This window comes from Monopterus albus, unplaced genomic scaffold (genome assembly GCF_001952655.1).
Source record: "Monopterus albus unplaced genomic scaffold, M_albus_1.0 scaffold501.1, whole genome shotgun sequence".
Taxonomy (NCBI): domain Eukaryota; kingdom Metazoa; phylum Chordata; class Actinopteri; order Synbranchiformes; family Synbranchidae; genus Monopterus; species Monopterus albus.
In genome coordinates this window covers 155,800-169,530 of record NW_018128381.1, presented here as the reverse complement: position 1 = coordinate 169,530, position 13,731 = coordinate 155,800, and the positions used below count along the sequence as shown (strand labels likewise).

The 13,731-nt window shown below is 41.5% G+C and overlaps 1 protein-coding gene across 3 annotated transcripts in view; it reads left to right on the top strand.

The window, feature by feature from the left end:
• Nucleotides 1-13,731, top strand: part of galnt14 (UDP-N-acetyl-alpha-D-galactosamine:polypeptide N-acetylgalactosaminyltransferase 14 (GalNAc-T14)) — a 132,671-nt gene that overhangs the window by 24,745 nt on the left and 94,195 nt on the right. The gene's annotated exons all lie outside the window — the stretch shown is intronic.

Below are 13,731 nucleotides of genomic sequence, written 5' to 3'. Positions count from 1 at the left end.
GAAGTATTCAGATGGATGTATTCTAGATGTGTAGTGCACTAGTTAATGCGTGTTGCCCTATTTGATATGTTCAGAAAGTCGATAAGTTCACCAAAATTTGTCCAGCTACTGTAACTTACAGTTCATAATAACTGACCCGAGTGATCCTATGAACAAGTATTATCAGAGCCTATGCCATAGAGCTCCACTGTTGTCCAAAATTATTAAAACCACCTTCATTACCATGCACTTGTAGTTTTTAATCATCCCCACATACACAGTTCAGCTGCTGTAAACACTCACTGAAGAGCACCATATGTAGATTAATCTGCCACTTAAAAATATCCCCATCAAATGTACTGTTTACTGCTGTTTCACTTTTGCTATGGTTCCCTGAGTTTTCTTAGTGAAACTATAAATCTGTGAGCTTTTTGTAAAGATTTGGAAGTCCTGTAGGAACCAGGGGGCTTGAGGCTGAGCCACAGACATGTTGGGGAAGTCAGAAGGTATGAAGAGAAAGATGAACGCGTTCTTGGACGTTGACAGTTTAAATATATAGAATAGTTCCATCTTTATGCGCTGAACAGTTTGGTCTGTGGTTTTTATATTTTAAAAAGTAAATTAATGCCGAGCAAGTTCAGCTGGAACATCCATTTTCCTGGTGTGAAGGTGTGACTCTCAGTTGTTGTTCACTGTGTGATTAAAGGCAGCTCATGGTGACCCAGCTCTCTAATAGGAAGCAGCATGTGGGTGTTAATTGGGTGGCTACTTGTTCTGGCAGCTGCGGTAAACATGACTAAGTCCTGGACGGCTGCTGCTGCTGCTGGTGGAGAGCACAGTGGATCGTGGATCCACAACTCGCGTAGGATGCTAAAGTCTGTTAGCATAGCATGCACATCGCTCTGTGTGTGTGTGTGTGTGTGTGTGTGTGTGTGTGTGCGTGTGTGTGGACGTATACAATGCGTCCGCAGATGATGGGTTGCATGATGTCTGACTCAGTCATCACTTCTGCTTCACACACTGCATCAAACTGTGTGTGTACACAAATGTGCGTTGTGTTGATTGCTTGCATCATCTGGTGTGTTTCTGGAGGAACGAAAATTCACTGTCGAGCTGACATAGGGTGGCTGAGAAGTATGTGTTTGACAGAGAAAGTGAGAAGTGTGTAGGAGGGGGAACCAGGGATACATTAATCTGTTAGCAGGGAGGTAGGGTGCTGATAGTGCTCATTTATCTCATATAGGACAGCGATGAAGGGTGTGTGTGCGTGCATGCATGTGTGTACACAAGGGGGGTTTGCTGTTATGTGATTATCTGTTAACTCAGTTACCATGTAGCTGTAGATCTCAGAAGCGCTTGGCAGGGAAAATGATAGCACCCTGCACTCTGTTATAATGGGAAAAAAAGAGAATTGAAGTGAAATGTGCGACTGAAGCCGCTGAGGTTTTGTATTCTTAGAAACACCGTCTCTTCTATCGCAGGCTCACTGGGATGCTTCCTACACTTTGGCTCTTTTCCCAGTTGGGAGCATTTGGTGGAAATTCAAGGTGGTGCAACAGAAATTTGTAGAAAAGTCATCGTCAGAGGACAGGGTGGAGGAGGTGTGATAAAACAGTGGAAAATGATGGTGTGCTGATCCAGTGCTTCCCGTTACCTCTGCTGACTGCTGTTAGATTCAGGCAGTGCCGAAAGATGTCATGACATTTCATGTAAATAAATCCAGATGTGATGTCGTGGTGCGACTCAGCCTGTCAGTTGAAATACTTGGATATCAGCACTGGTACTGATACCGAAATATTTGTTATGCCACACTGGGGTTTCTAAACATGATTTATGTCAAAGCCTCTTTTGTATTTAACAAAGGAAGATTTCAAATGCATCAGTGTTTAATTTGGTCTTAAATCATGGCAGCTAGCTATGCTTGAATAAAGCGCTATTTTAAACAGCCAGCATCATTATTTAAATGAGAGAACATCCAATCAGAGAATCAGTAAATAAGACTTAGATTTTGACCAAGTATTCGATGCATAATTTTGGGACTAGACAGTTTTCATTACTTGATGCTACACCCACATTTCAGTTGATTTCCAGCAGACATCACCGAGCTGAAAAATGGCCAAAAATGTCATATAAATCTTAGAAAATGGCTCCCAGATAGTGTGTGCAAAGAGTGAACAGAGCAACATTTTTCAAAGTCGGTGCCTGCTCTTTCACTCCAAGTTGAGCTCAGTTTTACTGAGCAAACTGCATTTCAGTTAAATGTGCAAATGAATGTTCTGCTGGAGCTGTTTTTCAGTCACTTTCGATGGACAAGTTGGTCAAGTGAAGATCAGGATATTTCCTGGTCCTCATTCTGTGTCACAGCTCAGGCAGACTGATTTTAAAAAGGATCTCCAGTGGTTTGACATGGAGTCATACAAGTACTATAAGCATGAAGTGTCTGCTCAAGCAGACACAATGTTGCAGTTTGAGAACCGCTGATCTAAGAGAAACTCAAACTTTGCCACCAGAAAAATCTAAGGACAGACAGTTTGACAGTTGGTCACTGTGTAAGGTGCTGCAGAAACACCTCAGCAATGAGTCTTAAAAACCAAATATAAAGACACAAAACCAAGAGATCCTGGCAGATTGCTGCTCTGAAGGGAAGCTCCAGTAGAGAAGGCACAGCAGGTTTAGAGGAGAGGCTCCAGGTCTGTTATTTTCCCAGTGGGACAGCGATAACTTAAAGATTAGAGACACAAGCTTTTCGCCCAACATCCTATAGCCTGCAGGCTAGAAGACATTTGGTCATCCAGAGAGACACATAACCCCTGACTGCAGGCTGGCTCTCACAGGGCTGAATGTAGTGCAGGTGTCATTTCTGCTTTCTTTTATATTTTGTGCATATTCTGTGCACTTACTTTCTGGCTGCCTGAATTTGATATTGACTTTCAGAGTGTCTGTTCACTCAGGGGTTTGGTTGTAGTGCATGTGTTTGTCTGTTGCTGAATCACTGCATTAAAAACAGCAGTGTTTTGTTTTGTTTGGGGAAGGGCAGCAGAGAGATGCTTCTTCTAAAGTGGCATGTTAGAGGAGGCAGATGCTCCAGGTTGTTGCTGTGTGTGTGGAAGGAGATGAGAGGAGAGCTACAGTACAAAAGGCTCAGGGAAAGATGGGGAGATAGAAAAGAGAAGGTTGAGGAAGAGATGGTGAGGATGAGAAAAAGAGGAGATTAGGAAAAGGAGAGAGGAAGAGGAGGGGAGGGGATGCCACAATCTGCTGAGAGGAGAAATAATTGCCACATGCAGAGCTTGAGAGAGAGAGAGAGTGTGTGTGTGTATGTGTGTAAACCACTCCACTCCAGTGCTCCACTATTATCTCGGTGAACAGGGGAACCTCCCTCCGTCTGCTCTCCAATAGACAGTCTGAAAGCCCAACAGCCGCTCCGCTGCAGGGATTAGATCCCAGCATGAAGACAATGGGCTGACACAATACTGAGGTGAAACGTGTCCGACAGTACTACACAATGGGTAGCAGTGATACAGCAACAGGAACTGCGCCAGAAAAAATGTTCTAATGCAAGATAAATGGAGACCGAGAGGAGAGGTGTTGCAAAATTTAAGCTAAATGGAAACAGAACTGCCTGATACAATGCTGAGTCAGAAAAGTGATCTCGTGGAACTTTTGTGAATGTGCATTGATAAGAAAATCGTATTGTTTCTATTGTCCCCGATGATCTATCTTTGAATTCTGAATGTATGTCAACAATGTGTTTTGCACATTTTAGAGGAATATTTACTAAAACTGTCAAATGCTCGCTGCCCATGGGGTTGACAGATCTGCTTCTCTGTCTATATTTCCACTGTTATAAACCCAATTTTGTCAAAATATAATTAAATACACCTTTTTCTGTTGGCTCCAGTCAGTCGCTAGTTTACGTTAGCTGTAAGTAAACAGAGCTGTGTTGTGTTTGTGTCACTACTGTCACTCCAGTAGTGAAAAAGCAAAAGACTGCCCTCATGTTATTCTGGCCAATTATTTTTCAGTAATGAATAAATAAATAAATAAAATTAAATCAGCTTCTGCTGCTTTAGGTAGTTGTGTTGTATTTGTTTTTTTTGCTGGGATTCAGCATGTAAATAGATAAATACACTGTGAGCTAACTCTAAGATGTCGAGTTCAGATCTCCTCAGTCCAAGCCTCTCCAAACATTACCAGATACCAACAGGGGTGTGTGATATTGACAAAAAATGATATCTGGATAGTTTCTGGGATTTAGTCAGTAATAAAAAGCAGATGATATTCTCCATCCTTGAAGAATGATTCCACTAAGGTTTGCTAAGTGTGTTTGTGTGCTGGTATCAAGCTGTAGAGTTTTTTTCGTCTATTGAGCAACATTCGTCTCTTCAAAGTCAAAATACATCCACGTGACTGAAGATGATCCATGTATGGGAATTAACGATGTAAATTGTGGAGCTGACGATGTCTATTTTGTCTCCTGGTGCTGCTGGTTCACTTTGCTAATGCATTTTTAGGCAGCTGTACTAGCTTAACCTGTGGTGTGTGATCACTTACACACTGAGCGCTCTGAATGCATACGTGCAATAGTCTGTCCTAGTCATGAGGCAGTGAATGTGTGGACTCTAAATGTGTGTTTCTGACTGTTTTTGTAAAGTGAGTGACGTACTCTGTAATGTCAGCTCACACATCGTTTCAACAGCAATTAAGATCTGTCTTAGATGATATACATCGCACTCCCCTAGGCGTTGGTGAGAAAGAACAACAGTAGTGTGACACAGCAGCAAAACAGTTCTAAAAGTTATTAAAACTCACTAGTTGATGTATTGCACAAAGAAACCATTTCTTTACTGTGATTCCATGAGAAATGACATTAGAGGAGTGTAAAATTGTCATTTTCGCTCTCTCCTCTGAAGCACAGCTGAACAACGCACCGTTCTGCACACATTTGTCACTTTCTTTGTTTTGCCAGGGTGGCAGATGTGATAACGCTTCAGTGTTTTGTTGTCACAGCTCCAAAATGGAGGCACCCTCCTCGAAACCATCAGAAGCCAGTGCTGCAGGGGAGAAATTAACAGTCCACTGAGCTGGTTACTAATTGTTTCATTGCTTTGTGGTCCAGTGATCCTTAGATCACAGAGTCATACAGTAACGCTGTCCGTGTGTGTTTGTGTGAATGAGTGTGTTAAATTATCACACTGACATCAGCGTCCTGTCACACTCAGTCAACCACTTAGTCATGTTTCCATGAATCACAACATGCAGCTAAACATTAATCGCTGGATTAGCTCTGGTGCCTCCTACGCTGACACTCCTTCTCAGATCACAGCCCTCTGAAAACACAGAGAAAAAAGCCTCTGAACTCTGACACTGAATATTTTTTCCCCCTTATCGAGCTCCTTTATTTGATCACTTGCTCCAGTAATGACTGATCACAGAGTGGCATCACAAGCAGACGGAGGAAACGCACAATAACCTGTGAAACAGCCTTCAGCAAAATGGCTTGAATTTGACCTCCAAAAACTTTAACTGTCACTAAATCACTTTATTTGCCTCTAACCAGAGTGACCAGCAGATATACTAGTTGTGAGCAAAAGTTGTTTCCAAGAGAACAACCAAGCCCAGAGTCCAGTGCTGGGTCAGTGACCTTGTCAGCCATCACAGCATCTCTGAGGGCTGCCATGTTTGGTGATGCCTGGCGTATTATTCCTCTGTCAGCATCATTTTCAGGGATAAAGGTGCAGCAGGCCAAACCATCAATAAACAAACTCCACCTTGAGATGTGGTTAATGATATTATATGGTACTGGATCAGTGGTGAAAGAATGATGACTAACAGAATGAGGGAGTGCTGCACAAACATTACAGTTTTGTTTTGGCAGTAAAGACACATGACGACTCCTGCTTACAGTGAATTACCAACCATCACAACCCTCAGCAGAAAGATCTCTGTGAGGCGAGGAAATCCCCTTGGTGTATTGTGGGTAATCTGCTGATGTGGAACCTGAGCTCTACAACGGCACAGAGTGACAGTGATGCTAAGCGGCTTTACCGTAGCTACCACATCAGCTAACCGCTCTGCTCTGTTTCTGAGATGACTGCATGTCGAAACAATCACAGAGCAGATGCCGTTACAACTCTATCTGCTCTGATACCTGATTAGATTAGTTTTTCCTCTTTGCTTTTGGATTCTCTCCTTTTGCAGAAGTGGTTTTCATCACATTACTACTTTTTAAATATTTTTCAGAGCATTACATTGTGGAAAATGTAGTTTTTGGAAACATGGGACAGAGCTGCACCTAGAAATGGATTAAGATGCAAGTGAAGCTCTGATATCTCATTGATTTCACCTCTTAAATCCACTTCAGTCATAAAGGCGAGATGGAGAGGAACAGGAGGAAGCAGATTAAAGACAGAGGTTTTAAGCCCTCGTATATTTCAGTCATGGATGGTAAAACTTAGAGCAGCAGTTCAGCCTGAAACACTTTAACACACCCTTACTGGTGTTGTGTTTTGTTCTGGTGGGCCCATTGTGTCATGTGATGCTTTATGTTTTTGAGTAGAAACAGATGAAGGCGTCCGAAGAAAGGAGGCTTCACAAGCAAATTATTTACTTTCTTCTTTGTTTCAGTGGCATCATCTAAAAATAAAGACCCAACATTTCGGCTTACACCTTTGTCAGGGGTCAGAACAGGAATATTGAGTAGAAAGGACACTATACACCTTTTCAGATGTTATTTAAAGCATTCTATTGGATGATTACGCCATACAGTAACTAGACTGTCATTAGTTGCATTTGCATCATTGTTCTCCTTCTCATCATGTCACCATCTTGTGATCAAAGCTAGAAACAAATGACAAAACCCTTAAAGGAACAATGCCAGTTTTTCTGGGTACTGATAAAGCGGGGTGGTCATTTGGATTTACTGCTTTGGAAATGAGAAACATTTTGGATGTTCAAATTCTCACCACATGGATTAAATGAAGAACTGGATTTGAATTGGTTTTAATAAACAACACAACTCATCTGCTACAGAGTTCAGGACCCCAGAAAGAGTAGTCACATGGAGGTAGTGGCTCATGGGGATTGTTAAATTTGTAAATATTAAAATGAAAATACTCTCTCAATAAATGTACCTGGTACAACATTACGTTTTAGACTTCAGTATAATAAATAACTGAAGTGGATTACATGATGCTTATTCTCACTGCACCTGACTTTTCATTGCAGAGGACCATGTCATGGCAGTAAACACAGGTGTGTGTGTGTGTGTGTGTGTGTGTGTGTGTGTGTGCTAGAGGTTGCAGTAGCCATTGATCGGTCCAGTTACATATTGAACTGTCTTCATTGATTGGCTGGTGTAAGTGCCTATCATCACCAGTCCTCACAAGAGAGATTGCTGTTATGTCTTCTCCTCTTCCTCTGCTCTTTGTGCTTGGGTTTTACCCATCATGCACCCCTCTCGTTCCTCCTCCATTCTTTCTCCCCCTCATTTTCCCTTTTCCTGGTGTTTCCTCCTGCCTCCCTCCTTGCACTTTCCTGCTCCTCTTCTGTCTCCTGTCTTTCTTTTAATCTCTCCTCCATCCTCTTTCTCTCTGCTTCAGGCCATATTTAAATTTAGCTGGAGCCAGTGAACAGTCAATAGTGACTGATTCCTGTGTGTGTGTGTGTGTGTGTGTGCGTGTGTGTGTGTGTGGCTCGATCTTTAAAAATCTAAAAGTAAGAGGTGGATAAAAAAATGAGGCCAAAAAAAGAAATAGGTTGAGAGCTTGACAGTCAGTGCAGCACTGATGCAAAGTAGTCAATATAATAAACCCAGCTTTGATTCCATTCTGGCCTGTAAGACATTAATGAGAAAATACATCTCAGGTATCAAAACTGCAAAGATTGCACATTAGTTAAAGAGTGGAGTGGGAGCAAGATCAGCATTTTATGAGTTCATATACCCCACTGCATGAACAGGATGGGGATATTTTTTATTGTGACTTAATGTCTGTTACTGACAGCAGAATACCCTATATAAAAAGGCAGATCAACAGATTCATCAGATGTAGAAAGATCTAAAGAACATGGATAAACTAATTGAGTTAGTTGATCAAATAATTAAATAAATGAACTGATTAATCTGATCAGATGAATAATTAACAAACAAGTGTACAAAGGAGAAAATGAGCACAGGTGAGAGAGCGGACGCCTGAGTGCACGAAGCAATGAGCTAATCAGGCTGAGATGACAGCACAGACTACCAAAACCTGTCGACTCTCATCGACTTTCATCACAAGAACTTGCATCAAAATGTCTGTGATTTTATCTTTGTTACTATCAGCTGGCCCACAAAGGAAAAGTTGTCAGTGAGTACAGCGCTAGATGTAACTTAAACTGCTGAAAACCTGAGATGAGGACAGAGGTTTGTGTCAGGTGTTTGTCAGGTTAGGGTCTGCCTCAAACATCAGGGCTTTATCAGGTGCTTTAATTGGAGGATTCAACAATCAGCTGGACCTGAGAATGTTTTTCTCTTTCTGTATTTTCACTGAAATCTTTTGAAGTGCTCTAACTTCATTAGCCTACACTGTCTGTGGGAAAGAGGAACAGGACTTTCACATTAGGAAGCACAGGTGCCCAAAATAGCTCCGCCCGCTGCAAATCTTTTGGAGGTAAATGTGTTGGGTCATGGCCATGGCAAGATAATCTATAAATGTTCTGTACTGTAGCACAGAAAACAGGCTCACAAGTTGAAAAGTGAGTTTTTATTTCTTTTTGATAGTTTTCTTTGTGAAGATGTGATCGTATAGATGCTGGGACGCTTCCCTGCATCCTTCAGTCTCAGGGTTCAAACCAGCAATCTCTGCATCTCTAGCCTAGACTCTGAACGTAGATGTGTCATGTGACATCCGTGCCTGTTGTCTCTACCCGCAGCAGTAAACAGGTTGTCCTCTGAGAGCTAAGGTCAGTCGAGCCGTCGGCGTCCTTCACTGAGCTGAGCAAATGATTGAAGCCAAGAATGCTGAAGCAAGCAGCTCACACAGTCACTTAATAAGCCATTCTTCTGCTCTTACTGTTTAATAATGGACAGACTACACAGGTTTAAATTTTATATATATATATATATAAGCTCACATGACAACAGAGCCCGGTTGTTTCACTTGGCTGATTAGAGAATTTCAACCTGACGTTGTTTCTTTCTTGCAGCTTTTGTCGAACAGCTGCAATATGATCTGGTTCAGCATGACGAAGTGCACAGAGAACAGGCTGAACAGGCTGATATAGATCCAGACCTACACCCACCCGTACACACACACACTCAGCCTTTTTGGTGCCCTAAGCAGGATTACCACTAAATTACCCATTAAATTCCCAACTTCTGTTCAGTGCTCCAAAATGTAATTTGTCATACTTGTTAAATTCTTTGGAGCTCTCGTAAATCTCAAAAATGGTATCCTAAAATTCTTAGTGTTTTGTATTCCCAAAATAAATATTTGTTATCCTAATATGTTATTTGTTATTCTAACTTACAACAGTGGTAAATTTATGTACCTGTTATAATTCCAAAATTTGGTATAATGTGTACAAATTTTGTATGACACCACATTTATATGAGATTTAACACTTTCATGGTTATAATACAAATTTGATGCACACAAAGGTTTGTAAGAAAAATGTGAAGAACAAACACAGACGCATTCTTTATGAAGAAGGAGCTACATGTTGACAACAAACCTTGGTTCTGTCATTATTATTTGCATCCAGATTGGTTAGCCCGTTTCCCAACCTTCTGGGATTTGGGAACAGGTTTTGGCTCCAAAATCAGGGCGCCAGATAGATTATGAGGAAAAATGTATGTTCAAACGTGCAGACACTAAAATAAAGGACATAGGAGACACAAACAAATCTACACTTGCTGGACACGACAGACAGAGACAGAGCCGGGCGTTTTCTGTGTTTGAAGTTGGATCATCGTGGCGGCCATCGTCGGAGGTTGACTGTTCACCAGCTCAAATCGAGTGTGGCGAAGTATAAAGATGTTGTAGCTGAGTGAAACATTACCCCACATTACTTTAGATTTAGCTGACTGGTGTTTAAGTGGCTCACTCAGGCATGAAGACTTTGTCAAACACAAGTTAACACCCACACAGGGATGTCGAAACAGGTGCACCCAGACTCCCAGCTGTTTTGTTATGTTTTAGCCAGAGCTCTTTTTTTAACTGTAACAGCAGAAAAAGCTTTAGGTCTCAGGTCAGGTCAAGGGTGAGAGGTCACATTGACCAGAAAGCAGATGTTCCATGTCTTTAGCAAATGTTGCCATAGCGTCACAAAAGATCCTTGGTTGAGTAAAGACCCCAGCTCGCATTGCATTACATTGCTATTTGTATTAAAAAGGCTCACGGCCTCCAACCTGGATTAGCTCCACTGTTGTTCATAAACAATTAAAAACCACATCAGACATTCACACCACTGCACTGTGTGACACCTTCTTCATAACAAAATACCAGAACCACACATTTGTTAAAAATGTTGCCCCAAAACCTTTTACAGCCTCTGAAGTAGCAAGACTCAACTGTGCATGTTGAGATCATGATGCAGGGTTTAGCCACAGAGTTGACCAATCACTACACAGAATTTTAACCATTGTTTAACCACTGAAATGAAATTAAAGTTAATTGAAACATGTCCCTTCCCAAAAGTGAAAATGGAAAATTCGGCACAGATCTAATCATCATGAAGACTGCTGGTCCCATGTCCCCGCTGCTACTAGACAGATAATCTGAATCCATTTTCACTCCATCCAGTTCAGTAATGGCACTCCAACATTATAGGCACAAAACATTAGAGGATAAAATACACCTTCAGGAGCCTACAAGAACATTGTCACTTTTTTTATGAATGACAGTGGTATGTCTTACCCAGACAGCACTGTAGCATTGTTTAATCCCATTTGGTTCAATATGGTGATTAACACAATTACTGAAGAAAATCCGGTGGTGGAGTAGACCCGCATCAGCTCTTAGATTAAATCACATCAGATTAGTGTCTGATTTAACCGATTGTTGATTAAATTTTAATGCCCTCCTGGGTAAATTTAAGTGTAGCTACACAAATAATATTGTACAAGCACTCAGTTAAATACAAAGAGTAAAAGAAAGATCAGATTTGTTTCTGTCACCATATTCCTTTAGGTTTCCTGTTTTCCAAAACCTTTTTTCACATCAAAATGTGTCAAAATGACTAAATACAAATTACCGATGTGCACTTCAAAATCAAAAGATACAACACTACATAATGTTTAAGGCATCCAGAGAGGATTCACAAATATTTGTAGGTGATGTAGTTTCATTATAAATGAGTGTAACTTCTGACCCCAGACCGATGAATATATTACGACTGTCTCCTTAATACTGTACACGGTCGTCTTCTTAATGTAATAGTCATCAGTTTGTGGGGATGTGGCGGATCGGTGTTCATCATTCAGAAAGGGATTAAAAGAAGAAGAAAAAGGCAAATGAGCCATGACCACTGACCAGAGGTGATAATACCAGTTCCCCCACATTATGTTCTCCTATAAATTTATGGATTATAATTTTCTGAATTAGACTGAACAGGAACTGAGTGCCTGGGAGAGACAGAAAGCAAGAGGAGGAGTAATAAAAGTTTAATGGAGGAAGGAGACACAGACAGACAGACAGACAGAGAGAGCGATGGATCAGCTGGTGTCCCTACGTGACAGCCTCATCATACAGCGATGTGTGCGAGGGAGAGAGACAGAAAGACAGTGAAGAGAGAGAGAGAGGAAATTGTTCTGTCAGGATCGGTGGGTGTTGTATTATTATCCTGCAAACTCTCTGCTGCTGCCTGTCGTCTTCCTTTTTGTTCTCTCTCTCTCTCTCCCTCTCTGGCCTCATGCGCTCTACTGTCCAACTGTTTAATGGAACAGTCTGTGCAAATAGCTCGGCTTAATAGAGTGACAGACAGGGGAGAGGAGAGGAGGGGTGAAGGAGCGCCAGCCTCTCCTCAGCAGGCACGTTACACTGCTTTCGCATCCAGTTGGAATTGTTCTAAATATAAGCTGCCACTCACTAATAAAAGCATGCCTTATATATTCCCAGTGGTTATTATAAGTGCCTTATATGTGTATCATTTGGTGTCACAGGTTCCAGAGTTAACCGTGAGCTGTTCAAGGTAATTAAAAGTAAAAATATCTCTAATAGCCACAGCAGTGCAGCTGACTATCAACTTATAAAAACATACAAATCATTTACATGGCAAGATCATTTCAGTTGTTGCCGTGCTAGGGGCCGTATCAACAGACTGGATTTTTTAATTGCTATAAATTATTTTATCGACATTCGTGGTCCCTAGAGGATAAATTCTGCTGATCTAGCACCTGTACCAGTTTGTTTTTTCATTAAAACAAATGTTGGATCAATTAATGTGGAATTGTTGTGCCAACATTAATGGTCCCCAGAGGATGCACTATAAAAATTGCTCCTCTTGCCTTTTATCCATCCTCCGATCAAACTTTGAATTTGGTTTATGACCAAATACCTGCAGAACTAGTGGCTGCATGATCGTAGTTAGGTGGCCAGACTGGGTTGTGTTCTGCAGACAGAGAAAGCAGCTTCTCATCTTACTGCCAGACATATCGTCACACCCCAATATAGAGACAGCACACACACACACACACAACAGAAACATGATGCATTTTAAAATAGCCGGCAGCCCGGTGGGTCCCGACAGACGTAGACCAACTGTAGCGCCATACAGGGCGCTGACAGACTGACAGCTGCATTCAGAATTCAGCAGCTGCTCTGTGGAGTATTTTAAACATTAATTTATCTCTGTCAAGTGATTCATGATAACAGAAATCAGGTCTATTGTTGAGCCTTATTAGTAGTGATATGGTGGCATGGTGCATGTTTCCTCTGATACATTGCTACACTACAGTAACTGCATGTGCTGGATATTCTGGCCTGAGAACGTTCAGACCTCATTAGAAGTGAAACAAAGTCCTTTGCACTCCCAGGAACAGGCAGGCTCATCATCACGGTAGCATTTTATGAGCACCATTTGTGGTGATACTGAACATCAATAGAATGAATGCTCCTCGTGACCTTTGCACAGAGGGAGCAAATGATAAACATGTTTATCTTTGTCACTGACAAACGGCTTCAGCAGCAGCTCATAATTCATCATCAAGTGTGAATCTAGTTTTTGTATATCTCTGTGTATCATGGGCTTTGTGTGCCTCAGTGTGGCAGTGCGGAGGAGCTAACTGGCTGCTTTGTCAGTAGCTAACGGAAGATCGATCTGCCCTTCGGTGACAAAGGCTTCACCCTTTGCTAGATGAGGGCTGCCGATCGCTAATTCACCCTAATCAAGTCTGATGCTGTAATAAAGTGAGTGTAAGAAAGACTGAGTTTGACTGAAATTAGCTGAGTAGAATATGTGTCACTGTAAATGATAGAATACACTGTATGTACATACCACTGTAGTTGGATTAAGTCTTTGCATCCTGTAGCCATTAAGGAACTTGTAAAACATTCTAGTTTTAGCCTGAACACTGTGACTTTCTGATGAAAAGGTTGTAGTTGCCCTAGTATTTTTGAAAATGCTCTGCATCCAGGAGGAGCATGTACTGTAATGTTGGGGAAATCGGTACAAAATATCATCTGCTCAGACGGTTTGTGACATGTTATAAAGTCTTTTGAAACAAGTTGTAGGACAAAAACTCTCCAATAATAACAATACAGGAAGCTAAAG